Below are 12,364 nucleotides of genomic sequence, written 5' to 3' on the forward strand. Positions count from 1 at the left end.
AACTCTAAAATGAATAATCTCAGAAACTCCCTGAAAACTAAAACTAAACTAAGCAAATAAAGTAAAAATTCTGAATAATCTAAAGGAATTAAACTTTTTTCAGAAGAACATCATCTCAGACTGATAGAATAAGACTGAAGGCTTCAAAGTGATTGATGCTGAATAAATTCTGATGACTTTTATTAGATAATTTCATATCTAGAGATGTAAACTGTCCAGCTTCTAGTGTCCCTTAGTTAAACTTTAGCTATATTTTTGTTTCCCCGTTGTATAAGTGTTGAATGTTGGTTTCACAGTTTATTAGGGTTTGTCTTCTGAACACTAGTGAACAGTGAAAGCTCAAAATCCATTTGTAGAGCCTTCAAGGAATTACTAAGTTTCCACTGAATTCCTTCTGGTAGTTGACCAGGAATGTAAACAACCCTGCCTTCGGCAGAGTGTGTTAGAAAGTAGATTACCTGCACCGCACTAACAAGTCCCTTGATGAAGACTGCCACACTGAAATTTCCCAGTTAGAAGCCATGCCCTGACTGCCTTGGTCGGAGGACCCTGGACCAACCTTCTGCCTTCTGTCCAATGTGCCCCGGGCATAATCCTTTTCCAGCTTCTATAGCCCCACCAGTTATTGTGATATAAGGATCATGATTTCTTTTGCCCTTCCTGAATCTTTGTAAACCCTTGGACACCATTATGACCTCATTTTATTGGTCTCGTTCAACCAGATGATGTGTCTTTGTCTTTTACCTTTTTAAGACTTAATAGCCGTTTTACAAAGATGGCACTGAAGGCAAAGAAGGAAGCTCCTGCCTCCCCCGAAACTGAAGCCAAAGCAAAGGCTTTAAAAGCCAAGGAGGCCATGCTAAAAGGTGTCCACAGCCACAAAAGAGAGAGAGAGAGAGAGAAAGAGAGAGAGAGAGAAAGAGAGAGAGAGAAAATCTGCATGTCACCCACCTTCCGGTGGCCCAAGTCCCTGAGACTAAGAAGGCAGCCCAAATACCCTCAGAAGAGCACCCCAAGAGAAATAAGCTGGACCATTATGCCATCATCTCGTTACCCTTGACTACGGGGTCTGCCATGAAGAAGATCGAAGATTATAACACACTTGTGTTCGTTGTAGATGTCAAAGCCAACAAACACCAGAACAAACAGGATATGAAGAAGCTCTATGATATTGATGTAGCCAAGGTCAACACCTTGATCAGGCCTGACAGTGAGAAGAAGGCATATGTTCTACTGGTTCCTAACTATGACCCTTTAGATGAGCCAACAACATCTGAATCATCTAAACTAGTGACTCTCAACCTTCCTAATGTTGCGACCCTTTAATACAGTTTCTCATGTTGTGGTGACCCCAAACCATAACATTATTTTCATTGCTACTTCGTAACTGCAATTTTGCTACTGTTATGAATCAGGTGACCCCTGTGAAAGGGTCGTTCAACCTCCAAAGGAGTTATGACCCACAGGTTAAGAACCACTGATCTAAACTGAGCCCAGCTTGCTAATGCTAAATATAAACTTTTTCAATACATTAAAAAAACTTAATAAATCATCTCATTTTGTACACTAAAAAAGGGTAAGAAACATTGTGTACATTTTATTCAAAGGATGAAATATAATTTCCTTTAGGTGGTTTTTTAATTAATTAATTAATTTTTCCCCTGTAGGTGTTTTTGTATAGGTTATGGGTAACAGTGAAAACTCAAAATCCATTTGGCAGCTCCATGATGCTCACCTTCCCGACATGATCACTGAAGACAAATGGGTGCATTAGCAAATATGGTGAAGAAAGTTGATGATACCTGGCTATCAAAATATATAGCATCTGGGGACTTAGAGGCTTGAAGATAAATAAGCGACCATCTAGCTGAGAAGCAACAAAGCCTACATGGAAGAAGCACACCAGCCTGTGAGATCACGAGGTGTCGATAGGATCAGGTATCAGGCATAAAAGAACAAAAAATTATGTCATTGTGAATGAGGGGGAGTGCAGAGTGGAGACCCAAAGCCCATTTGTGGGCAACTGGACATCCCCTTACAGAAGGATCTTGGGAGAAGACCAGCCAGTCAGGATACAGTGTAGTACCGATAAAACATACGAGTTTCCTCTAGTTCTTAAATGCTTCCTCCCCCAACTATCATGATCCCAATTTTACCTTAAAAATCCAGCTAGACCAGAGGATGTACACTGGTACAGATAGGAACTGGAAACACAGGGAATCCAGGACAGATAAACCCCTCAGGACCAATAATGAGAGTAGCGATACCAGGAGGGGAAGGGGAAGGTGAGGGAAGAAAGGGGGAACCAATCACAATGATCAACATATAACCCCCTCCCTGGGGGACAGACACCAGAAAAATGTGTAAAGAGAGACATCAGACAGTGTAAGACACGAAAAAAAAATCTATAAATTATCAAGGGTTCATGAGAGAGGGAGGGTGGGGAAAAATGAGGAGCTGATATCAAGTAAAAAGAAAATTCTTTGAGAATGATGATGGCAACAAATGTGCCATCAACAAATGTGACACAATGGATGTATGTATGAATTGTGATGAGTTGTATGAGCCCCCAATAAAATGATTTTAAAAATAAAGATATAAATATATATTTTTAAAGAAAATCATAATTTATAACTTCTATAAATACTTTAAAATAGAGTAAAGCTGTTCATCTTTAGAAGACTGAGCCTTGTGGCTTTCTATTTAGAAATGATGATTTTCCTATTCCAAATAAAAATCAATTTCTCAAATCAGTTATTAGATATTTGATTAAAGTTATATATTAGCTGTACCAACTAGTTCTGGTGGAGTAGTGAGTTAAGCAATGTCCTGCTAACCATCAGGTCATAGTTGAAACCAGCTACTTCAGGAGAAAGATGACGTTTTTCACCCCATTAAAGATTTATCATTTCTGGGGCCAGTTCTACTCTCTCCTATGAATTAGAATATACTCTATTGCAACGAGTTAGTAGTTTTTATGAACTTACCAATAAGTGTACAATGTTTACTTATTAAAATATCCTTCAGTATCCCTGATATGGAGTGTTAAGCAAAGAAATACAAATTGCCATTATTGACTTTGACCAACAATTAATAGCTGTCACAATTTTAAAATAACTTTTTCTGCACTAAGATCTCTTGGAGAATTTATAACACTGGTCTTTAGTATTAATTTGAAGAACTATATTTTAAGCATTAGTTAAATTTACTTTTACATTTCTAATACTGATACCCTTCATTCAAAAAATGCAAGACATCATCCCTCTGGTTTTGTCAGAGTGCAAAAATTAAATAGAAACATCTTAGTTTACCTAAAATTTAAGCTAATATTTTGACAAAGAAGCTAATTATACTAGTAACTTGTAATACTTATAATTTCTTACATCAGTATATATTTATTTTGTTAAGATAGTTTCAATTTTATTTTTACTTTATTATTTTTTAACTTTTTATTGGTATTTGAACATTTACAGAGCAAATTGGTTTTCCATTCAACAAATCATATACATTTTGATTCGTGACATTGCTTGCAATCCCCATGGAGTAATAACACTCTTACCAAATTCTCTCTTGTGTTTACTGTTCCCATTCAACCATCTTTCCTACCCCTTGCTGACTCAGGTTTCTCTCTAGGTAAATGCTGCCCTTTCGTTTCATATGCTTGATTGTTCTAGGAGTGTCTATTTCCATGATGTTCTTCTTATGGAAGTCTATTATTTGTTTAAGGAGCCCCGAGTTACAAATTAGGCTGCTAACCAGAAGGTCATCATTTGGAAACCACTAGCCACTCTCTGGGAGAGAGATGAGAATTTCTACTCCCTTAAAGAGTTAGTTTCAGAAACCAATAGAGGCACTTCTACTCTATCTTATAGGGTCATTTTGAGTCAGAATTGACTCCTTGGCAGTGAGTTTGTGCTTTATTCCTTGGTTGAAAATTGAGCCATGAGGATGGCTTAAAGCAGTGGTTTTCAACCTGTGGGTCGTGGCTCTTTTGGGGGCCACATGCCCCTTTCACAGGGTCACCTGATTCATAACAGTAGCAAAATTACAGTTATGAAGTAGCAACAAAAATAATTTTGTGGTTGGGGGTGTCACCACAACATGAGGGACTGTATTAAGGAGTCGCGGCATTAGGAAGGTTGAGAACCACTGGCTTAAAGGGTTAAATAATTACTAAGGGACAAAAAAGTGTGTGGCATCTGGAATGGAGGGATGCTTATTGATAATTTTTGATATACAAATGACACAACTTTGCTTGCTGAAAGTGAGTAAGACTTGGAGCACTTGCTGATGACAATTAAGGATCGTTACAATATAGATTACAATTAATTATAGAGAAAGCCAAAATCTTTACAACTGGATTCAGATGTAACATCATGTTAAATGGAAAGTAGATTGTTGTCAAAGATTTCATCTTGCTTGGGTCCATAATCAATGTTATGGAAACAGCAGTCAAGAGATCAAATAATGCATTGCATTGGGAAAATGTGCTGCACAAGTGCTCTTTAAAGTGTTGAGAAGCAAGGATGTTACTTTGATGACTAAGTTGTGCCTGATCCAAACCATACTATTTCAATGATTTCATATCCATGTGAAAGTTGGACATTAAATAAGGTCAACTGCAGAAGAATGGATACATTTGAATTATGATGCTGGTGAAGACTAGTGAAAGTATTGGAACACTCATGCATTGTTGGTGGGCCTGCAGAATTATATAACCACTCTGGAAATCAGTATGGCACTTCCTTAAACAAATGCATATACAGTTATCATATGATCCTGCACTCCCTCTACTAGGTATTTACCCTAAAGAAACAAAAACCACAACATGAAGAGACATATGCGCACCTCTGTTTTTTGCATCGATTTCCATAATATCAAAAAGAAGGAAATAACCAACAGCTCCCGCTATAGAGGAATGGATAAACAAATTCTAGTACATTCATATACGGGAATATTATGCCTCAAAAAACAGCTACAACTATGTTAAAAACTGCAAAACATGGACAAAACTAAAGAACATTATGCTTAGCAGATGTTAATCTTATAAATATAAGTATAAATATAAGTATTTATGTTATAATTATAAGTATTAATCTTATAAATATAAGTATTTTTAAATTGATCTTCTTATTGGGGACGCTGACATATAACAATCCATAAATCTATTACATCAAGCAAACTTGTACAGATGCTACCATCGTCATTTTCAAAATATTTTCTTTCTACTTTAGACCCTTGATATCAACTCCTCTTTATTCTCTCCCTCCCCCACCTCACCACCCTCGTGAACCCTTAATAAATTGCACATATATTTCATATCTTACATCATCTGATGTATCCTTTCACCCACAGTTCTGTTATTTGTCCCCCTCATCCATCATTGCTATCAGTTCCCCCTTTCCCCCCTCCTTCCACCCCTTACTGTACTCACATGGAATCGTTACTCCCATTGCTGTTTCTAGGGATTTTATGTATCCTAGATTCCATGTGTCAAGAGCTCTTATCTCTACCAATGTACATAAGCCGATCTAGCAAGATATGTGAGGTCCAACTGGGGACTATGATAGTAGGAGGAAGAAGTATTAAAGAACTAGAGGACTGTTGTGTGTTTTGTCGGTGCTACACTGCACCCTGGGTGAGTTGTTCCTTCGTTGTACCCCGTCTGTGAGGAGGTTTCCAATTTTCAACAGATGGGCTTTGAGTCTCCACTCTGCCCACCTCCTTCACAACAATATGATTATTTGTCTTTGATTTTCTGATACCATCAACTCCTCATGATCATACAAGCTGGTGTGCTTCCTCCAATGTGGACCATGGCCCTTCTAGATGGCTGCTTGTTTAACTTCAAGCCTCTAAGACCCCAGATGCGATATCTTTGAATAGCCAGGCACCATCATTCTTCTTCACCACATTTGCTTATGCACCCATTTTGTCTTCAGTGATCATTTTGGGAAGGTGAGTATCACACAGTGTCACATTATTAGGATAAAGTGTTCTTGTGCTGAGGAAAGACTTTAGTGGAGGCCCAAAGTCCATCTGCTACTTTAGTGCCTTACCCTATAAATATATATACATAGTCCAATACCCCTATCTTTATATATTAATATATTTACATATATATGTCCATATTTATACCTCTCTATATAGCTTTAACCTCCTAGTTCTTTCCTCTATTTCTAAAGATAAATATTTAATGACACCATTATTATAAGGAAAAACAGAGGGAAAAAGTGATTTTCATACCAAAGGATAAGATTTTGCAGACAAAAAGGAGGCCAGGGTTGGGGACAGAGAGAGGGGCAGCAAATTATGAAAGGAGCAGGGGAGTTTAATGAGATGAAAATAAAGATAATGCTTTCTACTCCTATGAAGAATTACCGTCTCAAAAACTTACAGGAGAAGTTCTATACTGTCCTATTAGGTGGCTCTGAGTTAGGATTTCCCCTATGGAGTGAATTTGTTTTGGATCACTAATTTAACTTGCAATCAAATTACACTAATTTGATAGCCACCCAAATCCTCAAAACTGGACCAATAGGTAACATCATGATCAATGGAGAGGGCAGATTGACATTGCCAAGGGTTTTGTCTTGCTTGGATCCACCATCAATGATTTGGGAAGCAGCAGTCAGGGGATCACAGGATGCATTGCATTGGGTAAAGCTCTTTAGAATGTTGAAGAGCCAGGACGTTACTTTAAGGACCAAGGTGCACCTGACCCAAGCCATATTTTCAATTGTCTCATATGCATGTGAAAGTTAGACATTGACTATGAAAGACCAAAGAAGAATCAATGCATTTGAATTGTGGTGCTGGTAAAGATTATTGAAACTACCATGCTCTGCCAAAAGGACAACCCAATCTGTGTTGGAAGAAGTACTGCCAGAATGTTCCTTAAAGCAAGGCCGGCAAGACTTCATCTCACCTTCTTTGGACGTGTTTTCAGGAGAGACCAGTTCCTGGAGAAGGATCTCATGCTTGGTATTGTAGAGGAGCAAAGAAAAAGACGAAGGGCCTCCAGGACATGGACTGACACAGTGGCTGTAACAATGGGCTCAAGCATAGGAACAATTGTGAGGATGGAGCAGGATTAGGCAGTATTTCCTTTTGTTGTGCATACTGTCACAAGGGGTCAGAACTAACACCTAAAAACAATTTGATTTGATGAAATGGGCTAGACAACTACTGACAATATGTTTTTCTTTAAAAACCTAAGTAAAGTTTTTTTTTTAAGAGAGTGTGTGAAGGTTCAGAGTCTTAAAAATAACCTGTTAGGCAGATAGTGCAGGGATGGGAATGTCCCTTAACGCATGCCCAGAGAGCCAAGCAAGAGAACACAGGGCAGCGCACTGCACATGCTCAGAGGTCCAGGTTTCCTGCCGGTGGGAAGGGTGGGCGCTGATCCTGGATCGGCCCATCTGGGCCAGGTGAATTCAATTCAGTCAATGGGGTCGATCTGGGGTTGTCCACCATGCCTCCCTGTAGAATCCTTGAAAAGGCAGGAACCCAGAGGAAGAGAGAGATCTAACATAGAGTCACAGGGAGAGAGATCTTTGCGCTGAGCAGTCTCTGCCAGGCTGCATGGTCGGGAGGAGTCCTATGGGTGCCGTGTAAACCTGAAACTTCTTCTAACTCTCATAAAACACACTTGGATCACGAGCCAGGCTTTGGTGTGAATTCTTTCTCGCGCGGCGCCAAAGACCGAGGTACACCTCTATCTCCAGAGAGATCTAACAAACCCTTCAGATTCCCAGCCCCTCAGATCTAACATTGGTCTGAGTGACTAGAAAAGGAGGAAAACTAAAACTGAAATGGACTTGGGTTCTCTAGTGACATAAAAATTCAGTTCAAATGAACAAAACAAGAAGCTCTCCTTTGCAAACATTCTCTGCTCCATTATGAGAAATATTCTCTTGCAAACACAGTATTTCTCCCTCTTTCACATTCTCATAGTTTCCTGCCAAATTGAAATTCTGAAAAACACTAACTGCTTGCTTTGGGTATGCTCCGGGAAATGACAGTGAATGGAGAAAATCACACTACAGGCATTCACGTTAAATTTGTCACTACACATACACTCCAATGGGCATTCGCAAAACGTCTATTAAGTTTTTTTAATGTTATATAAGGTGAGAAAAGACTGAATTCCCCAAAGTTGCATGGTATGAGTTAAAGAACAGGTTTTTGAGGAAAATTACAGGTTAAGGGTCAGAAAGAGAAGGTCCCTGACGTTCCTGAATGCCTTTTTGAGGCCTGGAGGGGACCAACACTGCTGAACTCAAAGCAGGTCTCTGTGTGTCAGCGGAGGGAGCCAAGCTCCCTATTGGTCTTCCTTTTCATCGGGCACGCATGAGTACAACGTTGTTACAGGGTGAAAAACTGACCAAGATCTTAGCAACGAATGTCAGCATTAACGGAGCAGAAAACTATTCATGAAGTCAGATCTTCAACACTTAGAGCTTGGGAAATTTTTTGCCTCTGTGTTCACGGGGTACAGTGGGTAGAGGAAGTTTTAAAAAAATTGTCAATCCCTTTAGAAGCTGGGAGAAGACAGAGCCTGTCGTAAAGGCTAGGTCTTTTTCCAGGCAACCCGATGTTATTTGACACTTTCCTTCAGGTAATTCTATAATTTATAGCACATTGCCATTCGCAAACCTCTTATGCCCTATTTTCCTTATTGATAACTTCATTTTATACATCTTTGAGAAAATGAAATCAACCATTTCAAAGAATCTATCCTTCTATCACTAAATCTATAATTATTATCTACATATGCACACACATTTTTGTTACTTTTGTTACATTACACATTTAAAAAGTAGATGTTACTAGTCTCTTGCACTCTTGCTCCCATGCCTGTTGACTTCCCATGCTTTTATCTCTCCTTACTCCTGATAATCAGTGTGTCTCAATTCTGGGCAATTCCCACCAGCTTATAAGCATATTCTTATTTCGAGCATCTTAAGAAACTTCCTACGTTTTCATATCTGCAGCAAGTTTCTACTCCATTTCCCTGCACTTCGCTATATAGGAAGACTTTCTGAAAACTCATCTATGGTTACAGTATAAACTATGGAATATATATGCTATATAATATACACTACCTGCCCACTCTGACACTGAGCAACAACAACATTTGCCATTCATTCTTTAAATTTTTTAAATTAAATATTGAGAGGTTGTTAAATAACATTATATGATTCCTCTTATATGAACTTACAGTAAATGGATATATAATCTATTTTACTACAAATCAGAGCAGAGGTTGTTTGACAATTAAATATGAGTTGATTGGGACAGGACACAAGCAATAATGAAAAATATCATCTAATAGGATAAACAGATGAGTTGTATGTGAGCTTATATTTGGATGCACATTTGTTAAAATTCATCACACTATAAGCTATATTTGTGCATATAGAATGGGCAGTGGTTCTTACCTTCCTAATGCCATGATCCTTTAATACAGTTCCTCATGTTGTGGTTACTCCCAACCATAAAATTATTTTCATTGCTACATCATAACTGCAATTTTGCTACTTTTGTGAACCATAATGTAAATACCTAATATGCAGGATGTATTTTCATTGTTAGAAATTGAACATAATTAAAGCATAATGATTAATCACAAAACAATATATAATTCTATATTGTGAAATATTTGTGTGTTCCGATGGTCTTAGGCATCCCCCCTGTTAAAGGGTCGTTTGACCCCAAAAGGGGTCATGACCCACAGGTTGAGAACCACTGATATAGATGAATATAAATTATACCTCATTTAAGGAAATTAAAAGTCAAAATATAAACTATACTGGAATAATATCAAGATTTTAAATGAAAAAGATTTCATTAAAATCGAACTACTTATTTAATTAAAAAAATTTGGGTCTAGGGTTCCTATGGCAGAGAGGATGGCAGTGTTTTAAAAAATTATTATCATTATTTTTACTACTCTTGCCTTTTTTTGTTGTTAAGGAGCTCTGGTGGTGCTGTGGGTTACATGTTCATTTAATAACCACAAAGTCTATGGTTCAAGTCTACCAGGTGCTCTGCAGGAGAAAAATGAGACTGATAGTTCCACCACTGCTGGCACCTTCTGTGCAATGCCTACTGCCTTCCCAAACCAGGAAACAATATTTTATACCTTTAAATCACAAAGCTGTTGATTTCTTTTCTTTTTTAAACATTTTATTAGGGGCTCATACAACTCATCACAATCCATATATACATCAATTGTGTAAAGCACATCTGTACATTCAATGCCCTCATCATTTTCAAATCCTTTGCACTCCACTTAAGCCCTTGGCATCAGGCTCTCTTTTTCCCCTCTCCCTCCCCGCTCCCCCCTCCCTCATGAGCCCTTGATAATTTATAAATTATTATTTTGTCATATCTTGCCCTGTCCGAGCTGTTGATTTATTTACACCCTCTAATAGCTCAAGGAACACTGGGAGTGTGATGGGTTAAGCACTGGATTACTGAACCACAAGGTTGAACTTGTACATAGTGATAAAAATATGACTCTACTTTGAAAGCTTTACCAGCCTTTCTCATTCCTGAAAATCTGTCATGTAAATATGTCTCATTTCATATTTTAGCAGATTTAACTTTGCCTTTTATAAAAACCATCAGCAAATATGAAATCCATCCTCAAATATGTGCTTCCTGTCATTCTTTTTCATTAAATGTTCCTACCCTCTAATTTGCTGCACCCACATTTTTGAGGAGGGGATCTCACTCATTTCTGTGGCTGCATGGGTATAGGGAAAATGGTCTCATTTGATAATAGGAATCTGAATTCAGGATGGGACTCCAGGGTAGGTTCTTCCTTGTGAAAGTCAGCTTCTAGTAGCTGTCAGAAACTCTTGGCATTTGTGGGCTTCTATGTATATCAGAAACCAGACTCGTTGCCATTGAGTCAATACTAACTCATAGCACTTCACTGTGGGTTTCTGATACCGTTTACAGAGTAGGAAGCCTAGGACTCTCCCTCAGAGCTGCTGGTGTTTTCAAACTATCAATCATGCAGCCCAACGTGTAACCAGCCCTAGTACCTTAGTGGTTGCCACCAACCTCCACCCTTTAACGTGAGTGGATTTTAGGGAATACAAATTGTACCACAGTAAAATACTCATGTTTCTGTTTTGTAACATAAACTATCAGAGGACTTAAGCTTCCAGCTCAGTGAGGCAAGAAGCATTCTTGGTCAAGACCTAAACTGCTAGAATAGTCTTGCTCCCTGAAGCAGCAGGTCTGTAAGGCAGCATACTTTGTGGCCAACCTAGAACCACAGAGAAGAATCAGGCCCAAAACAAGAGCGCTAGCATGAGTATCTCACACATTCCAGATAGCTGGTTGTGTGTTAGTTTTCAATAGGGTGGGTGACAAAGAGCTCAGTCACGTAGCCAAAGCTGGATACAAGCAAGGATGGAGAATAAGGTCAGCTACGTACTATTACATTGTGCCCTGGTAGCGCAGGATTGAGCAATCAATGGGTAACTGAAATATTGTAAGATCACTCTGGGTATAGAGTTACACCTCGGTCCTTGACTTCGCACGAGAAAGAATTCATGCCAAAGCCTGGCTCGTGATCCAAGTGAGTTTAATGAGCGTTAGAAGAAGTTTCAGGTTTTACGTGGCACCCATAGGACTCCTCCCGACCATGCAGCCTGGCAGAGACTGCTCGGCGTCACACCGAGATCTCTTTCCCAAGTTCTCCTCCAAAAGTCCTGTCTCAAGTTCTTTTTCAAGTTCTGTCCCCAGTTCCTCCTCTCTCTCCCTGGCTCCTACCTTTTTCAAGGATTCCAGGGGGAGGCCTGGTGAACGACCCCAGATCAACCCTATTGGCTGAATTACAACCACCTGGCCCAGGTGGGCTGATCCAGGTTTAACGCCCATCAATGCCCACCACGGGAAAATCTAGGCCTCTGAGCATGTGCAGTGCGCCATATTTTGTTCCCGCGCTTGGCTTTCTGGGCATGTGTCAATGGACATCCCATCTCTGCCTATCTGCCTAACGTTTCCCCCTGAAGAGATATGGACCCAAATCTTTGGGGTACTGGATGATGACATCTCTATCTACTTCCTGCTGGCAAAGGGGGAAAAGTGGGGTTTTGGGTCCATACCCTTCCTACTCTGTTAGAAGGGGTTGTCCATTTAGAGCCCAGGATAGATAAGGTCGAGGTGGGTTTCGGAGACGGTGGTCCTGGAGCTGGCACACTTGGTTTAGAGACCTTGGTAACCTGAGAACTTCTGGAAAAACAAACAAACGGACAAAAGGGTGAACAGCTTAAGTGAGACATGGGTAAGATTGTAAGGTGGCAGTGCCCTTGAAGTTAGGTTAGTGTCACAGACTTTGGTC

The 12,364-nt window shown here is 39.4% G+C and overlaps 1 protein-coding gene across 1 annotated transcript in view; it reads right to left on the bottom strand.

Annotated features, from left to right (window-relative positions):
* Positions 1-12,364, bottom strand: part of LOC142448224 (large ribosomal subunit protein eL32-like) — a 33,330-nt gene that overhangs the window by 1,031 nt on the left and 19,935 nt on the right. The window lies entirely within an intron of this gene.

The sequence above is a fragment of the Tenrec ecaudatus genome, chromosome 5 (genome assembly GCF_050624435.1).
Source record: "Tenrec ecaudatus isolate mTenEca1 chromosome 5, mTenEca1.hap1, whole genome shotgun sequence".
NCBI classification, from domain to species: Eukaryota; Metazoa; Chordata; class Mammalia; order Afrosoricida; family Tenrecidae; genus Tenrec; species Tenrec ecaudatus.